Genomic DNA, 23,192 nt, shown 5'->3' with positions numbered 1-23,192 from the left:
AAATCAAAGAGATGCCTGAAGTGGTGTTTTGAATGTTTGGCCCAGGGAGTGGCACTATTAATTAGGAGGTGTGACCTTGTTGGAGTAGGTGTGGCCTTGTTAAAGGAAGTGTGTCACTGTGGGCATGGGCTTTAAGGCTCATGTTCTAGCTGCCTGGATGCCAGTATTCTCTTAGCAGGCTTCAGATAAAGATGGAGAACTCTTAGCCCCTTCTCCAGCACCACGTCTACCTGTATACCACCATCTTCCCACCTTGATGATAATGGACTGAACCTCTGAACCTGTAAGCCAGCCCCATTTAAATGTTGTCCTTATAAGGGTTGTCTTGGTCATGATGTCTCTTCACAGCAGTAAAACCCTAAACAAAACACCTGATTAATTATATTTAAAACATACTAGAACATAGTATAAAATAAAATAACATCTGCAAAAAACATCAATCTGCTAGCCCCTGCATCTTGTTGAGAAAACAAACTTCATAAAAAAGTTTTGATTTCCCCAGATTAGTTTCAGAAATCAAATATTCTCTGAGATTATACTTTAATGATCTGTACCTTTTTTCATAGCCCTGTTCCTTTTTACTGTTGACAAGGACTTGATTTTCAGCCCCAATTAGATCTCCAAAGTTCTTTAGCAAAGCAGCAGCCCAATTATCAGTTTAGAAGCTCTACAACACTCACTGAAACATTTTCTCTGTCAGAGTCTACACTAGGCTGATCAAATAAAGTACATAACAATCCAATTCCTAAGACACTAGCATATCACAAATACTGAGTGTTACTTTTGGCCAGGAGCTTTTTAAATGGTGAAAAAGGTGGGTCTACAGTTTTCTCAAACACTAGCAACATAACACATAAAAGCAGCCTGGTTTTCTAATTCTTACTGACCGCCCTTGCACTACTATCAGGAACTGTAGAACAAGCAAATGATTAGCAAGGTATAGTAGACCACATCTATGATTGCAGCATTTAGGAGACTGAGACATGTGGATTGCCTGGAGTTTGAAGCCAACCTGGGCTACATAGTGAGTTCTAGGCCAGCCTGATACAGAATGAGATCCTGTCTCAGATGCATAAAGTACTTTATAAGCCCAGTAAAGTAGCCTAAACCTGTAATCATAGTACTCTGGAGGTAAAAGACTGGAAACTAAAGGTCATTTTTCCTGGGTTCAAGGCCAGCCTCAGAAACAGAAGACCTAGTTGATGATGTAGAAAATGAAGACGAAGAAGTAAAACCATCAAAAGAAATACTTAAAAAGTTGATTTTGTTAAAAGTAGAAATCCTTACCACATTGACAATAAATGCCCAAGTACTACAGAGAAAAATGGAAGCGATAAGGAATACAATAGAACCTTAATTAAAATCAGATAAATTCAGGTCCATATCAATAAAATTTAAAAAACATTTGTTATGTAAATAACTAGATTGTAACCAATACTCTAACATAATGTGTTAAAGTTACTTATAAATACATTCATATGTTATATACACAAACACATGACTTTCCAAAAATATGCAGTGTTCTGTAAAGATATAATGAGAAAGGAAAACAATGAACAGCAGAAAATTAGTAAGACGCTCATGCTCCTAAAACTAAGTTATAATATTTACAAATTACATGTTTTAGATGCACCTGTCTAAAACATTCTCAAGAATTCTTCAAGCTCAGAAAGGTAGCATATGTCCATACCTCAGCATTCAGGAGGCTGAAGCAGAGATGATTAAGAATTTTTAACAGGCTGGGCGGTGGTGGCGCACACTTTTAATCCCAGCACTTGGGAGGCAGAGGCAGGTGGATTTCTGAGTTCGAGGCCAGCCTGGTCTACAGAGTGAGTTCCAGGACAGCCAGGGCTACACAGAGAAACCTCGAAAAAAAAAATTTTTTTTTAACAGTGATTTAATTATTTTTCCATATAGTGGTCATTAAATAATCCTATTTTTAAAAATGTATTGATAATCCAACAACCTTTGCCATTCATTTATTATAAATAAGTCCCTACCTGCCATAAAGCAGAGGTTACACTGCATATGGAGCATAGTAAGTAAAGTTAATACCTTTCCAAATGTAGCCTCTGAACAATTCCACACAGTAAGTTACCAGTTAATGGTACATATTACTAAGTCTAAGTTAAAGCATGAGCAACCAGAATTTCCAGATATATTTTCTTCCTAAAGGTATTTTAAGCCCTTTAGGGGAATTTCTATAGTGTGGATTTAACTTCTGTATAAAGTAGTACCTTAAATATATCATTAAAAAAATTAAACTAAAAATCAGACTTGGCTTAATAAAATCACTAATTTATTACTGCCTGCAAATAATCTTAAGAAAAACATTCTGCATAAAAATCTAGGTGACCTAGATTGCATTATACATTGACATTCATCTTCTTAACTGCTAAGAGCAGTTTAACATATTGAGTTCAGCAAAATTGCATTCTTTTGATCTGATCATACATCCTAGCTTTTACACTTTTTAACTTCTAAGCTCACAATGCTCAAGTTCCAAAATAATCTACTTTATCAGTATTTATCCAACATTTCATTATATGACATATTGTGATAGATGGCACAGAATGAGTCTTCAATAAATACTTCTTCAATCAAAAAACAATTTCACCAATCAGTGAAAAAACATACAACTTTGGATAAATGACATAAGAATACCATTTCATCATTTAGCAATGGAAACTTTTTGTGAAACCAGTTACTTTTAAATGGATCAAGAATTAAATGAAAACAGTTTCCTCCAAAAACCAAGTGGTTTTCATACTGGGGAGAGGGACATTCTGATGTTTTATCCTACAAAGATATTGATTAAAATTTGAAATATAATAAGTGAAAATCCCAGCACTAAAGTAAGGCAATTCCAAAACTATAATTACATATCGACTAAAGTCCATTTCTTCCTGACAGTCCTAATACTAGAGAAAGGTTGTGTAAACATTTTACCAACTAACGGAGCATACTTAATAGGCTAGCTAGCCTTCTACTCCTTGAATGCATACTAGAGATGCAAAAACAGGAAAGGGGGTATTGGATTCAAATTACTATCCAAAAAGAAAGAGTTCTGTTAGATCAAAATTGCTACAGGAAATTAATACATTTACAAAGCATGATTTGCCCCAATAGATATATTTTACCTAGCACTGTTAACATTAATAAAAATGAGTCAGAATTTATCTACAAATAACTTTTTAAATGATTAGAATTTTTCTTTTTTTAATAATGTTTAATTACTTTTATGTGGGGCAGTGGGCAGTTCTGACAGCCAGAGTCTAGTAGAGCAGCCACCTGGGAATGCCGGAGACCCACTGAGTAAAGTAAATTTGTTCACAAGGGACGGTAGGAGTTTAGTGATAGCTCCCGAGACCAATGGCTCAGATTTCAGCCCAAACCCCTCACAGCTGCCCCTGCAGGAGATGTGTGCTCTATCAGGCAGACAAGGCCTCAAGCTCCCAGCATTCTAGCTGGACCTTACACCCAGTTATCTGACCACAAGCCAAGCATGCCACGCCCTATACAATAAAAGGGGCGGTTTGCCCCCTCCTCACTCTCTTACTTTTCTCCCCTCTTGCTCTCACTCTCTTGTTCTCTTACTCTTACTTCCTCTCTTACTCTCCTACTCTTACTCTTACTCTTCTCCTCTTACTCTCCCTCTCTTGTTCTCTCTCTCCTCTCTGCTCTTTGTTCTCTTCTCTTGCTTTCCTCCTCTCCTTTTTTCTCTCTTCTTCCTCTCCTTTCCTTCCCTTTACTCAACCAGCATATTCTATCCTTCCTACAATAAAATAACTCATTCACACATTGCCTCCTTTTTAACTAAGGTGCTGTGCAGCAAACAAGTCAGCACAGAGAGAGAGAGAGAGACAGAGACAGAGACAGAGACAGAGACAGAGAGAGCCCCAGCCCAGGGTGCCCCCCCCCACTGCTTTGGAACAACACTTTTATTTTTTATAATTCAATCATTACATCCCTCCCACAGTTCTGTAGCTCATTCTTCCTTACCCATCTCCAAGAGGATGACCCCACCCCCCAAACCATTCCCCACCAGATCTCCCCACTCCCTGGGGCCTCAAGTCTCTCAAGGGTTAGGCATGTCTTCTCCTGAGGCCAGACCAGTCAGTCCTCTGATGTATATGTGGGGGAGGCAATCATACCAGCTCATGTATGCTGCCTGGTTAATGGCTCCGTGTCTGGGAGACCCCAGGGGTCCAGGTTAGTAGAAACTGCTGGTCTTCCCTGTGGGGTCACCCTTCTCAGCTTCTTCCAGCCTCTCCCTAATTCAACCACAGGGATCCCTGACTTCAGACCATTGACTGGGTGTTTCTCTCAGTCAGTTGCTTGTTGGGCCTCTCAGATGACAGCCATGTTAGGCTCCTGTCTGTAAGCACACCATAGCACTGGTTATAGTGTCACATCTTGAAGCCTCTCCTTGAAATGGAGATTGGACAGGTCACTGGATGGTCTTTCCCTCCTCAGGCTCTTCTCCTTTTTTTTTTGTCCCTGCAGTACTTTTTGACAGAAACAATTCTGGGTCAGAGTTTTTGACTGTGGGATGGAACACCATCCCTTCACTTGATGCCCTGTCTTTCTACTGTAGGTGGACTCTACAAGTTCCCTCTTCTCACTATTGGGCATTTTTATCTTGGAGTCCTGAGAGTCTCTTACCTCCCAGGTCTCTGATACTTTCTAGATGGCCCCTCAACTTCCTACCCCCTGAGGCTGCATATTTCCATTCATTCTGCTGGCCCTCAGGGCTTTTTTCCTGTTTTCCATGATTAGAATTTTTCAATCAATAGTCATTTCATCATTGTGTCCCAGAATTAGAAATTCTTAGATATATAAAAACACATTTGCCAACTTCAGTTAGATCAACATCAGGATTTATCAAAATTCTCCATCATCACCAAATTTTAAAAATATCTTTACTTTTAGGTACTATAAAAATAATGCCAAAAAAAAAAAATCAAAAGAAACGTCATCAATTCCACAAGTTGGGGAGGGATAAGCACTTATAGAGTTAAGTTTCAAATCCTAAATACTTACTCCATTATTTAAGCCTGCCTCTTTGAAGAAATATCAACAACCAACTGTAAGTAAAATAGAAACTTCACCAGCGGGACTCTAATCAGCTTAGTCCATTCATTTCTTACACAATGAACGGCTTCTGTCTCAGAAGAGTATATGGATAACCCTGTAGCCTGTAGGCAGGCTCAATAAGAAAAATATTGGAATGCTTCAAAAATTGGCATGTCATCTTTGTGCAGGGTCACACTAGTCTTTTCTCTATATCTTTGCAATATTAGTATATGTGCTCCCTAAGTAAACATGTGAGAATTATTAATTTGAGGCCAGCCTGATCTACAGTCAGTTCCAGGCTCACCGGAGCCATACAGTAAGGCCTATCTCCAACAAATAAAAAATAAATTCTTCAAATAATAAAAATTACTAAAACTTCTCATAAAATAAATGATCTAATACTAGTATTTAAATTTTACTCTCCATGCATTTTAAAGCAACTGAATCACCAAGTTTAGAACTAGATATAGGGGTAGGGTGATTTTTTTTTTCTTAATATATTTTAAAATAACATCTTGAATTAAGCTGTACAGTACTGCCATCCTATTTCTCTTAGGTAATTCCACTTTGCAAAATCCCTAAAAACTCCAGTTATGTACAACTTCCAAGCCAGGTTAATAATAACAATGAATCACATTCATCTAAAACAACAAAACTGTCAGCTGACATAACAAGAATGAATTTAACTCAAAAAGTCTCTGTGTGCAGCAATACAAAAGGTAAAATCCTACCAACAGAACAATGGGGCAGGCGCTAGGAGTCTTTAAGGAGTTTCATGTCAACGACAAAACCCATTTGTGCAAAAGGCTTCATCTATCCATTTCTACAGTTTTGCAAGTAATATCACTTTTTTGTTTCACTGAAGAATGGAATTTCTCAGAAGTAACTTGGTACCTTCTTTCATCTCTTCTACCAAAGTGTATGACAAAGAGAAATCAATTTAAACATTCTTGTAAATTAAGCCCTATCTGGCAGCTTGGTGCAGACAAAGAATGCCTACAATGTTCAGTGTTTTCTGTTAAATTTTGTGCAAGAGTGGAAGAGGTGGTTCTTTACTTCATGAAATCAGAAAAATGAAAAGCAGACAAAAGGTAAGTAAAACAGGAGAGAAAAGAGGAGAGTGAAAATGGGAGAAAGAGTAGGAAAGAGAGGGGGAGGAAAAGGGAAGAACAAAGAAGAGAAGAGGGAAGAGGTGAAGGAGAGAAGAAGAAAGGTAGGGGGAAAGGAAGAGGAAACGGTGGTGAGAGGTAGAAGATACCCACAGAGAGCACACCCTTCTTGCCTGTGTCCTCTAGCTGGGCCCCACCTCCAACATAGTGCCAACACCTGGGTAGTATGCTTCACAACTGAGGAATTTCTAGGGTCATTTTATGTATAGTGCTTTCTACTCAGTAAGAGCTGCCCTGAGCACAGGGCTCAGGCAACCATAGCTACAACAAAGTTCTTCAAAAGTTCAACACCTATAAGGAATTCATATTTACTTTGTAAACAAAAAAATGGAAAAAGTTCTTTTCAATTTCTGTGTGCTCATACACAAACTCTTGGAAGCTATCTAGACTGCTGACCAGCAAATGAAAAATAAACTCTTATTAATCACAGCACTAAGATGGCGAGTCTAGTAGAAAATACTGACTTTATAGAGATAATAGCTCAGTGGTACAGCCACTTATTATTTATGAAACCTTAGCTCAGTCTGACTGTTCTTCCACAGGGAAATATGGAGAGAGGGAGAAACAGAAGCAAGCAAGGAAACAAACAAACAAATCTGAGTTTGGAACTATAAACTTCAATAAAATCACCATGATAAATTACCTTAGTAGTTCACAAAAGAGAGACACTTCCAGCTTGTTTCAGTAGGGTTATATTTTAACATTTATCAGCATGTTTTTTCACAAACCAAAGGATATCTCTGTATGTGTGTGTACTAATAAGACTAATTTAGCAACAAAAATGCCTAATACAACAACAGACTATTTACCTACAATCTAAGTAAGAGACAATATGTTGAGACCAAAAATGATTATCCACACCTAACATGGTAGAAACATAAGGAAGGGTTCTGGATCAGCAGAAATTAGATTTAAATCATCTCTGCCGCATACTCACTGACTGCGGTATTAAATGCAGCTACCTAGAAAATTACTTATGTTCATTAATATTAAAAATTATCATACTCATTAGATCCACAATAAGTCTGTTAATTTAATCAGAATGCAGGAATGCTAATTTATAACAAATGTAATATTTCAGTATCATACATTTCAACACAATGTGTTTTTCTCATAATCCTATGTGTATTCTAAGAATTTATAAAACAGGTTGGAGAGATGGTTCAAGGGCTAAAAGCACTAGATTCCTAGTACCTACATGGTGGCTCACAACCATCTGTTACTCCAGTCTTAATGGATCTGGACACTCTCTCCTGGACTTCAATAGCACCAGAATGTAGTGCCCAGACATACATACATGCAGGCAAAACACCCTCATGTATAGAATAAAATATACTCATTAATAATATTTTTAATTTAAAAATATTTAAATGTGGGGTTGGGGATTTAGCTCAGTGGTCAGTGGTAGAGCGCTTGCCTAGCAAGTGCAAGGCTCTGGGCTCGGTCCTCAGCCCATGTATATATATATATATATACATATATATATATATATAAATATATATATATACACACATGTACATATATACATGTACATATATACATACATGTACATATATATACATGTACATATATACATACATGTACATATATATACATGTACATATATACATATATATATATATATACATTTATATATATATAAAAATGTTTTTACCTGAGAAGCAGTATGGGTTTACCAGGACACCAAGGAAATAGTCTATAGGGAAACCAATTAAGAATGTCATTCTCTGATATGATTCCACATAGAAACTATGTGTCTAGTCAAGAGACAAGCTAGAGACACAGTGTGAAGGAAGACTAATAATTTCGGATGGTTACAAAAAAAGCCTAATTTTTTAATTGAGTAATTAATTTTCTGGTACTGGAAATTAATCTCAGAGATCCTTAAACATGATAGGCAAATGCCCTTTCACTAATCCACCCTTTTTTTTTTTTTTTTTTTTTTTTTTTTTTTTTTTTTTTTTTTTTTTTGGTTTTTCGAGACAGGGTTTCTCTGTGTAGCCCCAGCTATGCTGGAACTCACTCTGTAGACCAGGCTGGCCTCGAACTCAGAAATCCGCCTGCCTCTGCCTCCCAAGTGCTGGGATTAAAGGCGTGCGCCACCACCTCCCAGAGTTCAACACTGATTCTTAATGGTAGTTTGGAAATTTAAGATAGTAAAAAGAAAAGTAAATTCAAATGATTCTGATCTATATCTTTTTCCCTTCCCCTTCTCTGATCCTCCCCCACCTTTCTCTGTACCCCTGGCATTTGGATCTATGTTAAATTACTTCTGAATAAACAAAAAATTTGTTTGAAACAAAAGATTTCCTGTTGTCTTCACAGGTAATTCAAATAGATTTTAGCTTGCTTTACAAACATGGTTTTTCAGTTAAAGTTATGTAATTTAAAAAAAAAGAAAGAAAGAAAGAAAGAAAAGAAAAGAAAAAGGTATTCTCAGCCAGTGTGGTTCAAAGGCCTTTCATCCCAGCTCTGGGGGACAGAGACAGGTTAATCTCTGTGAGTTCCAAGTCAGAAAATGCTACAGAAAGAGACCATGCCTAAACAAACAGACAGACAAAAAGGTATCCTCCTTTTTCAGGTATGTCATTTCTGTTTTTCTTCCAGATTAGTTTTTTCCCCTTCCATCCTTTCATTTTCCTTCTCTATGTCATTATTTCATATTAAATTCTTCAAATTCAAATCTATGTTAATAAACTGTAAAGTATAATAACTATAAGTCATTTCTTAAAATGTAACAGTGGAATATACTCTGCTCTACGAAATGGGATTTCCTTCTTTCTGTAATGCAGTTTTTGTCCTGGTTGTAATTTCTATGTTGGGATGAGTAAGTATTTAGGATTTGAAACCAGAAATTACTGGTTGTAATTTCTATGTTGGGATGATACTTCTTTTCCTATTCATGATTTAATTGTTTATATTTGGGTAAAAATTGTAAAATACTCAAGCAAAACCCTTTTCTAGACATCAGTTTTTAAAATAAAGCTACCACTCCTTTACTTTCTTAAAAACAAATTAGTCACTTTTCAAACAGCACGAAGGCAATATGACAGCAGTGGTGTCTCCTTGGTGCTAACACCACCAAGCCAGCCTTAGGGGTAAGGCTTTGAAGGGCAGACTCACTTGACAACCATACATCTTAGAGTTACTCATTTGACTCATTTCATATTTTTCTATTACACTTTGTTAAGATTTTTTTTTTTTTGAAAACTCAAGTGGCTTTTTGTTACTACAAAAGAGTACTCGATTCACATCACGAAGGTCATTTCCTCCCTGTATGAAATATTGTGCTCCAACACTTAGTTCTGCATGCTGATAAGTTAAATAGCTACTGAACACCAAAACAAGAATTGGTATACAACTGAAATTGTCAATATGATTTTAAGCACTTGCAAGTTTCTTTGAGACCAATAATTTTTAGTATACAACAGAAATATTTTAAGGAGCAGCCATTGGAATTGAGTATTCCCCTAAGGGAAGCACTTTTCTTGAGGAAGGAATCTAGAAAGCCAAATATGTGTTAGTAATAAACATTTCCTTATGTTCTCAGTAACCTCTGAGGATCACAAACTATCTTCAACTAAGTCGTAATTTAAAATATCACATATGTTATCAGTATCAGAGCAAACAAGAACATTTCCATGCAGGATCTATGATTTCTGTTTTAAAGAATTACAATGGATTTGACCTATGTAAACTATCAGTTTATCAGAAGCCCAAGTTAAAACAAACAAATAAAAAAAGCAAGAAAGATTCTAATGCACAGCTAAGCTGCAGTAAAACATTAGTGTGTGTTTCTTGTTCCAAACTACTATAAATAAGATAGGAGACAGCAGGCAAGTCGACGGAAGACCAACTGGTACCAGAAGACAACGAGGCTGTTTTCCTGCAAACAGTTATTTGATTGTTCATGCTATGCCTTCAGAAAGCTAAACAATCTTTCCTCTGAAATTTTAAGTTAAAATGTGAAGACATGACCAGGTATTCAACTGAAGAATTCAGCAGAAAGAAAATGTAAACTCTCAAAAGTTCTCATCCACATATAACAAAACAGTAAGGCTAAGAAACAATTAATTAAAAGATACCCAACCTAATTAGTTAATCATAACAATTTTATGCTGGATTTGTAAAATGCCCGAGGATAATATATTGCTAGTTATTTCTGCTTTTTAGTTAAATCTGAATTTTTATGCATGCTGAGATTTGATCTGTTGCTGCATATTGTAGTGAGAAACCCCCAAGACCTGGTTGCCCCAGAGACGAGAGAAGAGTCAACATGTAGACCCAAGTGATGCTTTGTGACCTTGCCCCCAAATTATTTCTGATTAGTAAATAAAGATGCCTACAGCCTATAACTGGGCAGAATTGAGACAGACAAGACTTGGTGTTCCTGGCCTTGGTGTCAGAGAAGACCATGAAGGGAGCGAGAAGGAGACAGAGGAGGAGAAAGGCACCATGAGTTAGGAATCCAGAAAGCATGGCCCTGACAGCTCACCAATTAGAGTTAAAAGCAGGCCAGATGAAACATAATAAGTAATAACTCAGGGTTATCCATAGGAAAGTAGATTCTAATACTATAGAGGGTAGATATCTGCCCAGCTCTATTACTGATTAAAGCTTTTTGTAAATAATAAAAGTTGTGTGTCTTTTATCCGGGAACTGAATGATCAAAGGCAGGGTAGAAGCCCCAGATTAGGATTAAAAATTTCTACAACATATGCCAGTAATTTTAGTTGTATATATTTTTTAAATTAATGTGAAAAAATTAATTCAGTTAATATTTAAATATAAAAAATATCTAACTTATTTGTAAGACATTGTCACCAATCCGAAAATGTAACTTCTGAGACACCTGCTACAATGCTTAAGGAAACTCAAACTCTACACTAGACAAAATACTGTCTAAAACTGTTTGCTACTATGAAGCCAGAGAAAAAGGCCAGTAGTTACAACAGCTAGAGGTAGGCAAGAGATCTATTTAAAAGATGGTGCTGGCATCAGATTTATTTATGGCACTAGAGTTATTCAACATCATTGGTGATAATTAGTAACTCTATGCATCTGGCCATGTACAACATTCACACAACTCTAGTCAAAGTATGTATATGCATGTTCATAGCAGCACTAGTCACAAAACCCAGAAGGAAGGAAGTCGTTCCAATAGTCATCAGTGACTGGGGTATATACAGAACACAATAGAACATTCAAATACAGAAGTAAAGCACTGATACATGCTACAACATGGATGAACACTAAAGTCACTCAAAGGAAAGTGAAGACATAAAAGGTCACAAGATTCCATGTTGATGTAATATTCAAAATGGGTAAACCCAGAGAATAGAGGTTGGTAGTTACCAGGGTGCTTTGAAGGAAAGAAAAAGAGAAACCCCTCAATACATTTGGAGTCTTACTTTGCAGTAACAGAAATGTTTTGTAACTAGATAAGAAGTCAGTTACCTTACACTGAATGTACCAAATGCCATGGAACTGTTTAGTTTATAGCAGTTAACTTAGGAGATATAGGCAGGGGACTTCCCCAGGTTTGGGATTACCCTGAACTAGACACTGAATTTCAGGTGAGTCATGACTGCATAGCCTAAACTCAAATAATAACAACAATAACAATAACAATAATAATGTAGCAGGAGCTGATAAAGTCCTGGACATATACCTACCTTATGACCTATAAATTCAATCTGAGCTAAATATTTCAACAGATATGCCCATGTTACTAGAGTAGCACCTCAAAACCACCTTGAAGACCTACAAACCAAATCAGTCACATGCCAAAAGACTACCTACCCGAGAAGACTGAGATGAATTCAGATATGATAATCCAAAGGATTTAAAAAGAGGTCCACTGTGACTCACTCTAGGAAGAAAAGCACTATGTACTCTTTTAAAATATACACAGAATCTCAGTCATTAGATGCTAGGTTCCTTGAGGTTGAAGATCTTGTTTTGGACCCTCTGAACCAGGTGAATTTGAAACTTTTCAGGTTAAATTTACAGCTAACATTAAGTTGCAAAGCAAGCAATCTTATTACTAAACATCTTATATACAGAACATTGTACTGTAACTAGAACAGAAATCTCTCAATTTCTCCATTTAAAATTATACATAATCATTACCTAATGATAAAGTGACAATTTTATCCATTATTCCCTCTGTAAAACCCCCAGAAAACTCTCTCTAAACTATAATGTATCAATATAAGAGAGACATGTGTTTAAAGGTCTAAGAAATTATTAAAAGATAACATATTTCTAAGAAATGCTGCTGGATGAACAGGAAGAATTAAATTTTATATATGAAGTGCAAAAAAGATTGAGTATTTTTTCATGACTATTAAGAGGAAAGCAAAAGAAACATACACAAATACTTAAAATTTTATTGCATGAAATTTTAGGTAAGTAAAATTAATCTACAGTAACTGAGAAAGCAGACCAGAGATTTTCTTGGGGGGAAGGGGTGGAATCAGAAGTGATTATTAACTACAAAAGATTATGGGGGGCTTTGGAGGTAAATCAATCCTGTCATGACTGTAGTAATTGTTACGTATGTGTGTGTTTGTTCATATATATGTGGGGTTGTGTTTCCTGGTGTGCACGAACACATGTGTAATGTATGCATGTGGAGGCCAAAGAACTACCTGTGTCATCCTCAGGAATACTGTTTACCTTCTTTGAGACAGGTCTCTCACTAGCCTAGAGATCATCATCCAGCCCAGGGATCCATCTGCCCATCCTGGCTTTCCTGGCATTAGGAATACAAATGCACCAAACATTTTCACATGTCTGCTGAGGATCAAACTCAATCCTCACGTTTGTAAGTAAGTTGCAAGCAATTTACTGACTGAGCCATCTCTGAAGCCTCAGTATATACTGCTTTAGAATATATTGGGAAATTGTTTCAACTTAAGTAAAGTTAGGAGGGAGATGTAGACACAAAACTGATTATAATAAAGGAAAATGTTTATACTCAGGAATTCTAAAAAAAAAAAAAAAAGGTACACACTTTCCACATTTGGCAAATAAAGTGCCAGGGTGGGTTGGAAGGTAAGACACAGAGAAGAAAAGTGGCCAGTCCCTGTAAAGGCATCCCTGGGGGAGGATGGACTAAGGCAAGACTGGCTAGCTTGAGTAACTTCAGCAGTCTCCAGAGTATGGCGGAAGATCCTAAGTTGTGGGATTCCTGGCTCTGGGGTAATTACAGCAGGATACAGGAGGAGTTGGAGATTAAGGGTTGACTGGTTTGCATATTTGGAGGGGAAAGTTGTTACTGTTTAGTTTTTCATTTTAACACTGAAGTATACCATCAGTCCCTCAGTGTATTTATAAGATACAATGATTCCCAGAGATCTACTATAGTGTAAAAGTAAAACAAGACCAAAATAAGGTAACAGTTATAAAAATGAGAAGCCAAGCTTATATTCCCTAAGGGAAAGTATTTAAATCCAAAGCATCTCCTGGCCAATTTATCAGAAAAGAAGAAAATACTTAATACCCCAAGTCATTAGAGCCATTTAGCTGGTTTCTAAGACTCTAGAGACAATGACTCTCCCTCCTTTTCTGAAAGAACTACTCTACAACCTAGAAACCACATTATGTGTGTTCTTATCAACATTCTTCACATCTATCTCCTGATCACTGAAGGAAAGTTTCTTTACAACAATACTCACAGGGGATTGTGTTTTGAAATAAACTAGCCAGATCATGACAAAAGACAGGACCAGAGGGAGAAAGGGATGAAGAAGAAAAGAAACTAAACAAGAGCTTAATACGAGGTTTCCTTCTGACTTACGGTCTACTGTTACCCTCTAAGGTAATTTCCTTCGCAAAGGTGTTAGGGGTTGGACTGTTTCCAGAGGTGGTGGCATGAAGAACTCACACTGCCCTTCCTATTTTAGGTCTAGACACAAAACAAGTGAATGATATTTACAGCCACAATCATACTATGACAGTATCCCAGAGTTGGGAAATATGGAAATATATATGAAAATCCTGCAAGAAATAAACAATTATCTTGAAACATCTGGCCAATAGGACATGAGCTTTTCTACTTCACCAAAAAAGTCAGATCACTTACTTCCTAAAGTCCTTGTACCAATTTATACTACCATAAAGAATACACAAGTCAGCCAGGCGGTGGTGGCGCACGCCTTTAATCCCAGCATGTGGGAGGCAGAGGCAGGCGGATTTCTGAGTTCGAGGCTAGCCTGGTCTACAGAGTGAGTTCCAGGACAGCCAGGGCTACATAGAGAAACCCTGTCTCGAAAAACCAAAAAAAAAGAAAAAAGAAAAAAAGAAAAAAAGAAAAAAAAAAAAGAATACACAAGTGTTCTCATCGCTCTACATTCTTGCTAATCCAAAATTTTGGTCGTTGCCAGCTAATGTCAATGTATGCACTACTCTTTCCCAAATTAAGCTAGCTGTAGTATTGGTAGACACATTTAATCTATCCAATGTTAAGAAAACATCCTTCTAAATCTGCTACAAACTTTTTTCTTTTTACAACAAAAGCTGAGTTTTATCAAATAAATCTTTTTCAACTATTCATAAAGTCTTTCTCATTTAATAAATAACAATAACATACAGCTCAAAAAGAAAGAATGTTAAGACTAATTAAATTCTTCTAACAAATTGACGAAGTTTTATTTCAATTTTACAGAAAAAGAAACAAAGACATAGAAATTTAATTAGTTGCCATAGGTTTAACCAACAAACACCCAAACTGGCATTTAAAACCAATCTGATTTTGTGACCTATATTCTAATTTTTTTATATTGGTTCTTTTTCCTGTTGTTAGTATCACTGACTGGGTAAACTATAAAGAAAAAGGCTTATTTAAGTTCACAGTTCAGGTAATGATAAGCAGAGCCCCAAGGAAGTACAGGACAATGGACAGAATGTATCTCCTTTGATCTTCTTTCTCTTATAAGTTTAATCATGTACTTCCAGACTGATGATTTTATCTAATATTCTAATTACCTTCTTAAGGCCACACCTCTAAAACCATAGCTGGGTTAAATTTCTATCCTCACAACATGCCAAAATACTGATTAAACTCCAGCAGGCATTTCAGATAGGACAAGCCATGTTCCAACGATGGTATCTGTTTGCATGTGCTTTCTCTCTACACCCCTCTGTTCCCTTTCCCTCCCTCACCCCTTCTCTCCAGATACCTGTTAGGCCAACAGTTCTCAACCTGTGGGTCATGACTCTTTTGTGGAGAAGGGTAAAATGACCTTTTCACAGGGGGATAACCTAAGATCATCGGAAAACACAGATTACAAAGGTTTTAAAACATTATGATTCATAACAGTAGCAAAATTACAATTATAAAGTAGCAATGAAAATAATTTTATGGTTGGGGTCATTACAACATGAAGAACTGTATTAAATGGTCACAGCATTAGAAAGGTTGAAAAATACTGTCTTAGACACTGAGAAAATTATATAATTTCTGAAATGTTTCTAATGAGCTCCCTCATCTACAACATGAGGCTATTAGTTTGTTTAGTTGTCTTGAGTAGTAAATAAATGAGTACAATTCTCTACAATCCTTAAAATTCTGCCTGGTACATAAATACTAAATGATATTACAAATATTAACAACAGAAGCTGGAGAGATGGCTCAGCAGTTCAGAGCACAACTATTTCCCGAGAGACCTAAATTTGAATCCCAGAACCCACAACTGAAATTAAGCAGTTCACAACTACCTGTAACTGGAGCTCCAGCTTCCATACTTCTTGGCACCTGAACAAGTACACATACCCTATCCCCAAAATACTTATTTTAAAAATTTAAATGTTAACAATATTCTCTTACTTTTCATATTTGCAAAAAGGTTTCATTTAAAATTGTGATTATTTACATCTAAGCTTCATCTTTGGGGGTGGGGGGGAAGTTCATCTATTTTAAACAAATCATTTTTGTTTCATTTTTTGTTCTTTTAATTGTCTCCTATGCAACCATTCCTAGTTCATTAATTTGACTCTTACTGCTTTACTAATTCTATTTTCTTTGTATCTTTTTCTAACATTAAGTAGAACACTCAACTCATGTACGTACATCAAATAAATGGTTTTTATTTTTTAAGAGTTTTGTTGCTGGGCAGTGATGGCGCACGCTTTTAATCTCAGTACTTGGGAAGCAGAGGCAGGTGGATTTCTGAGTTCGAGGCCAGCCTGGTCTACAGAGTGAGTTTCAGAACAGCCAGGGCTACACAGAGAAACCCTGTCTCTAAGAAACAAACAAAAAACAAACAAAAAAAAAACAGTACAAAAAAGAATTTTTTACTTTTTGGTTTTTGAGGCTGAACACTATCATGTCCAGCTCTAAAGTAATTTGTAGACTCCACTTTTTTGCTACTTTATCTTCAATGAGTAGGAGGAATATGTCAAAATCACCTACCATAATAATAAACATGCCATTTTATCCAATTTTTTTTGTTTTATGTGTTTCTATTTTATTTATTTTGGTTCTTTTTGTTTTTAGATGAATTCTCTCTAAGTACCCCTGGTAGCCCTAGAATGGAGAGAAATCATCTTGCCTCTGCCTCCAGAGTACTGGAAGTGTCGTGATTAAGACGTGGGCCACCACACCAGGCTGTTTTATATAGTTCTTAAACATGCTGTAACTGACTAGCAAATAAAACTGTATTTACCATAACTAATTGTTTTGGTTTTTTTCTGATTTATATGCTGTAACTAAATCTATTATCTTTCTTTTTTGTGTTTAGATATCTTTTCTTAACCCTTTGTTTCTAATCTTTCAGGACTTATGTTAATGTATCTTGAAATTTTTTTTTTAAGTATCCCACATTACTATGTATGGTAAATAGCATACTGTTGTAGAAGCTTTAAATTATAACTTTGTTACAGCTTTCTAGTGGAGACAGGGGCTCCTGAATGCTGAGATTATAGGCATTAGCATGTCTAATATAACCTTACAAAAAAAAACTGTGAATTTATCAAAATGTTTATAAACTGGGCTGGGGGTATAGCAATGATACAGTGGCTGTCTACTCTATATTGAGGTCAATCCCCAGCACTGCAAAACAAGTTCAAATAAACTCCTCTCTTTGGATTTTCAGGCATGATTTAGCAATGCAAGGACTCTACATTAGCAAACTAGATAAAAAGAAAATGCATGGCTGGTGGGTGTCTACTGTCAAGTTTGTCTTCTTTATTCTGTGTTAGCCTCAGCCTTCACACAGAACAGATTTGTCTTTGCTTTAGAAAATGTCAAGCATCACATTCAAGGTCATTAAGGAGAGAACGAGGATTGTAAAGGCAGGCCCTTGGAAATTAAAATTTTGATAGTTGAATTTAAAACACTTGCATAATTCACTACAAATAATATTTATGAAATATTCTAGAAGTAAAATATAAAGGTGATCTGACAGAAATCAGGAAGAAGGCTGAGCAGGGGTGGCACATACCTTTAATCCCAGTCAGTACTGTAAGACTGAGGCAGGGGGATCAAGGCCAGTCTGTTCTACAGAGCTCCAGGACAGTTAAGGCTACACAGAGAAATCTTGTCTCCAAAAACTGAGAGAGGAGGGTGAGGGGTAGGGGAAGAAATTGGGGGAAAACAAAACAAAAGGAGAAACCCAATAGGGTTTCCAAAAAGGAAGCTCCCCTTGAAAATCTTATGAACAAAATCCAAAAAAGTGATGGAATTGTGAAAATCCTTATGTAAGAACATTCCTTAGAATGAGAGGCCTCAAGACAGAAAAGATGAGTATCAGTATTAATCTGTAGAAATCCCCAAACAAAACTCAAGTTAGGTTGTTCTGAATTATTAGAAAGAAACTTCAAAAAAATCCTGTATCTTTTGTGATTTCTCAGCTACAATATTGGAAGCCATAAGACAAAAGTAGTATTTTGAATTTCTAAGCTAAAATGATTTTCATTTAGATTTCATTTTGAGTTTTGTGTGTGTGATATGTGGTATATATGTTCATGCGTGTTGGCCAGAGGTTGACACTGGGTGTCTTCCTCAACAGAGTTCTACCTTACTTTTGAGATAAGGCTCTTCTGAACCTGATGCTTACTGCTTCCACTCTCTCCAGGGACCTTCCTGTCTCCATCTCCCCAATGATGGTGTTACAAGCAAATGGCCCTGAGTCCAGGTTTTTACATGAGTATTGAGTGTACATGAACTCAGGTCCTCATGATTAGGTGGTAAGCACTTTACTGACCAAATCATCTCTCTGGGTCTTCACTCTAGAATTCTATAACCATCATACTGCCAAGCAAGTATAAAAGAGTTAATTTTTAGGTTTGCAAAATCTTGTTTGACAAAAAACCATAATTTCTATTATATTTCTGCATTCTTATACATGTGTAGTTTGTGGCTCTATTCTAAACTAAGAATGAACCCAAAATATAAAAACTAATAGCATATTCACCAGGCTTGTGTGAACAGGCTTCATTTGATTCACCTCATTAACTTCACAAGCTGCATTTTCCTGATATAAATGGAAATCTTTAAAAGTTATATACAGATTATAAAAGAAACTTTTAGAAAAGCAGGCCAACAACCTCAAAGTCCCATCCTCCAAATACAGTATCAATTGTATAAGCTGAGTTCATCATCTCATCTACAAATTTTGATTCAATGCTGTCACTCCAACCACTACATTAGAGAAGTAGGAGAAGCACATGACACAGCCAACCACATTTGGAATGGCTTGGAACAGAATGCTACTGTGTCAAAGGACACTCTGTATTAGGCAGTGAGCGTACAAGGAAACAGGTCCCTGGAGCTCTGGAGGTGTCCTTCCAAAGCTAGGTTAAACTGCTGCTCCAGCTCCCCAAAAGGTTCACTTGACAATCTTATTAGCCTAAGGGTTCAGAATGTTTAAACAGGGGAAAAAAATGTTTGTAAAAACCTTGTGTGTTTTTAAACTCTAAATTACCATTCTTTTACCCAGTCAGCAATACTCGATGTCAGGGAAGGCATCAGTAAATACACTATTACACTACTCTAATTGTTATGGGGGGTACAGTAGAAGGTATCATAATCTATTCTAAGAAATGGAGCTATTCTTATCTTAAAAAAGAAAAATAATGGAAATTTTCTTTAAATTAGTAAACAATATCAAAGAAAATTTGCTTAAATTATTTATCCAATATTATCAAGTAAATAAATAGGAATAATTTTAACTAAATGAAAACCTTTTCAATTCCATAATTTAAAATATTTTTTTATTTCTTAATTTTTTATAATTTGAGAATATCATTCATACATGTAATATATTTCAACAGTTACCTTTTTTCATTCATTATTTAGTGACTATTTTCTTAAGCCAGGCACCAAAAGTAAACCAATTAGAGGCTGTGTGCTTATAGAACTTGAAATCTAGTGAGGATCTAGACACCAGTGAATGCAATTAAATCACAAGAAGGGAACAGCAGAGGACTAGGGTTGTGGCTCCGTCCTAGTATGTGTGAGGACTTGGAACCCATCTCCAGCTTGAAAAGAAGAAAAGGAGAAGAGAAAGGGAGAAACACAAATTCTATTACACTTTTTGTTTTATATTTTGAAAATAGGTCTTACTTTGTAGCTCTGGCTGGCCTAGAATTCACAATGTAGAGCTGCTGGACCTCAAATTTGCAGGAATTCTCTTGCCTCTGCCTCTTGAATGATATGATTATAGGTATGAATCACTATCCCTGTTCTTCTAAAGATTTAAAGGACAATATGAAGGTAAGGAGATGGCTCAGTTGGGTAAGTGCCTGTTGTGTGTGCATGTGGACCTCTGTTCAACCCCTACCATGCAGGTCAAAAGCTGGAGGCTGCAGCACTCACCTGTGACCTCAGTGTTTTGGGAGAGGGAAGAGCTGGAGACATTCAGAGACTATGGCAAAAGGATTGATTATTAATACATATTCCAGGCTAGCCTGGAACTAGGCTATGTGCTTATAGAACTTGAAATCTAGTGAGGATCTAGAAACAAACATAATAAAAACAAACATAATAAAAAAGCAAACCTGTATTACTTATTCTGCTGTTGCTCTGATAAAATACCATGACAAGACATAGACTTATAGAAGAGAGAGTTTGTGTATACTGCTCAGAGAGTGAGTAGAAAGGCCATCATGGCAGGTAAGCACGGCAATAAGCAGCAAGTACAGCAGCACAAGTAGGAAGCTGAAACATCACCTCTTTAACAAGCACAAAGCAGAGAGAGTGAACTGTCAGTGGGCACCAGGACTTAAACTCTCAAATCCCACCTCCAGTGATGTACTTCTTCCAGCAGGCCGACCCTCGTAAACCTCCCCAAACAGGACCTGGGGATCATGCGTTCAAATGACTGAGCCTATGGAGGACATTTCTCAGTCAAACCACTAAAACTCCAAAATCAAACAACAAAAAGAGAAACATGGAAGAGGGAAGAGGGGGTAAGAGGATGGGGACAGAGGAATCTGAGAAATGAGGGTTTGGGGATTTCTAACATTTGAGTACCTATATTACCTATATTAATTTGTTCCTCAGAACTACTCTAAGAAGGTGATATGTATAACAGATGCTTAGACTCTACCCAGTGCCCCCCACCCAATCTCAGCTACATTTGGTGTATGACCTGATCACATTACTAACTTCAGGTATACTACTACAATCAGAAAAACTCCACTGGCCTCGGCACTGGTTAAGGTCTAAGGCAAATGGGGCAACCATGGGTAATTTCACTGGTAATATGAACAGCACAGATTCTCTAAAACTTTTGCTAGAAATCTTGGACTACAGTCTGCTCCGTTAAGTGATGTCAGAAAGAGGTAGCAGCATTGCATCTAAGACTTCATGATAAAAAGAATGAAGCCTGAGGACTTTGTAATTAAATACTTAGAACTCAATTTGAAAATCAAGCAGTCTGGTTTCAGAACAAAGAAACCTTTAATCACTGCATGATATTTCCCAAAGCCATCTATACCAACAAATATCACTGGGATAAGAATCTAAATGCAGGTCAAATATATCACCTACAACTCAACTTCCCCCCCCCCCATCCTTTCTTTTTTTTAAAACTATAAAGTGCTGAGATTGATTTAGTTTGGAGAAAAGTCAAGAGGGACATGCAGAAAGATCCATAAAGAGATAGTTAGCAACAAAATTCCTGCTACAGATAATAGAGGTAAATGTTTCTAACTGCGCTGGATAGCTTTATGTCAACTTGACACAGGCTAAGTCATCTGAGAGGAGGAACTTCAATTAAGAAAATGTCTCTATAAGATCAGGCTGTAGGCAAACCTGTACAGCATTTTCTTTGTGATTGATGGGGGAGAGCCCAGCCCAATGTGAGTGATGCCATCTCTAGGGTGGTAGTCCTGAGTTCTATAAGAAAGCAGTCTGGGCAAGCCATGAAGAGTAAGCCAGCAAGCAGTACTCCTCAGTGGCTCCTGCCTCCAGGTTCCTGCCCTGCTTGAGTTCCTGTCCTGTTGTCCTTTAATGATGAACTGTGATGTGGAAGCACATGCCGAATAAACCCCTTCTTCCCCAAGTAGCTTTGGTCATGGTCTTTCATCACAATAACAGCAATCCTAAGACACTAGGAAAATAATGAAAACAGAAAAAACTCTTTTGAATAATTATTTCTTTTAAACATTTAAAATAACCTTCTTCACTAAGTTAGCTTTTTAAGACAAAAATACTTAAAGTAACCCCTTTCATGTGAATACAGTTATTGTTGAATTTACATGCAATTTTTTTTACTTCCATTTTTAAGTGCATAATGGAAAGAACAGAAAGCAAAATCTTCTAAACAGTGCCTTCTTTCTCAAATTCTTTAGAAGACCTAAATAAATTAACATTTCAATTCTATAATGACTCTGGGCATGATGGCATAGGCCTGTAGTCCCTCCCTCTGGATGAAGGCAGGAAGACTGAGTTTGAGGTCAAACTAAACGACACGACACAGTCAGTTCAATTGAGGCCAGCTTGAACAAAATGGTAAGGTCTCATCTCAAAAGAAAAAAAAAAAAGAATTCTACAAGTGTCTGAAAAATATCCTAAGCTCATCTCCAGCTCAAGAAACAGATGAAGCAAACCCACAAGACTCTGTTCAGTAGGGACCATCCTAAGATTGAACAGCAGCAGAAAGGCAGCAGTTCCTGGCTGGCTGTCTTTTCTAACGGGGTAACCATGAAAGACAATATAGAAACATATGTATGGCTTCTTTGTCGAAAGTGTCTCCTATAATGAAGTGCCTCTATGGCTAACCACTACTGGGCCTGTACACTGGTTGCTCAAGAAACTGTCTCTCGGTAGTTGCCAATGTCTGTGCCTTTGTGTGATTTAACAATTTAAGGGGCTGGAGAGATGGTTTAGAGGCTAAGAGCTCTAGAAGCTCTTCCAGAGGACTCAGGTTTGATTTTTATCACCTTCACAATAGCTAACAACTACCTATAACTCCAATTCTGTGAAATTCATGCCCTTTTCAGAAGGCACTGCATGCACATGAAGTCAAAAAACACATACACGTAAAATATTTTCTAAAAAGTGACTTAATATAAGCTGACTAGCATGTGAACTTATGCATGCAAACACACAAATTTTGGTCACTTTAAGCTGACTACTGAATATGCACAGACAATTTCAATCACTCCAAACTCTGGTCACATAAAATAAATGCTGACCAACACCGTAGGCAAATGCAAATTAAAACAATTCAATATTACTATATACCCCATAATAGCTATAAATAAAGACTGAAAAATTATTAGGGGCCAGTGAGATGGCTCAGAGGTTAAAGGTACTTGCCACACATGCCTAGTGACCTGAGATTCATTCCCAGAATTCATGTAAAGCTAAAAGCACAGGGTTGCCCTCGGACTTTCACTAATACACTGTGGCACATGTATGCCCCTCACACATCCTATACACACACACACACACACAGAGAGAGAGAGAGAGAGAGAGAGAGAGAGAGAGAGAGA

At 36.8% G+C, this 23,192-nt stretch overlaps 1 protein-coding gene and 1 non-coding gene across 3 annotated transcripts in view; both read right to left on the bottom strand.

Moving 5' to 3' along the window:
* Positions 1-23,192, bottom strand: part of Fnip1 (folliculin interacting protein 1) — an 83,890-nt gene that overhangs the window by 57,677 nt on the left and 3,021 nt on the right. The gene's annotated exons all lie outside the window — the stretch shown is intronic.
* Positions 5,220-5,327, bottom strand: LOC116079377. The gene has a single exon (XR_004113938.1). It is a non-coding gene; the product is annotated as a U6 spliceosomal RNA (small nuclear RNA).

The sequence above is a fragment of the Mastomys coucha genome, unplaced genomic scaffold (assembly GCF_008632895.1).
Source record: "Mastomys coucha isolate ucsf_1 unplaced genomic scaffold, UCSF_Mcou_1 pScaffold5, whole genome shotgun sequence".
NCBI lineage: Eukaryota > Metazoa > Chordata > Mammalia > Rodentia > Muridae > Mastomys > Mastomys coucha.
Note: the sequence above shows the minus strand (reverse complement) of the source record. Positions and strands in the feature narration are given on the sequence as shown.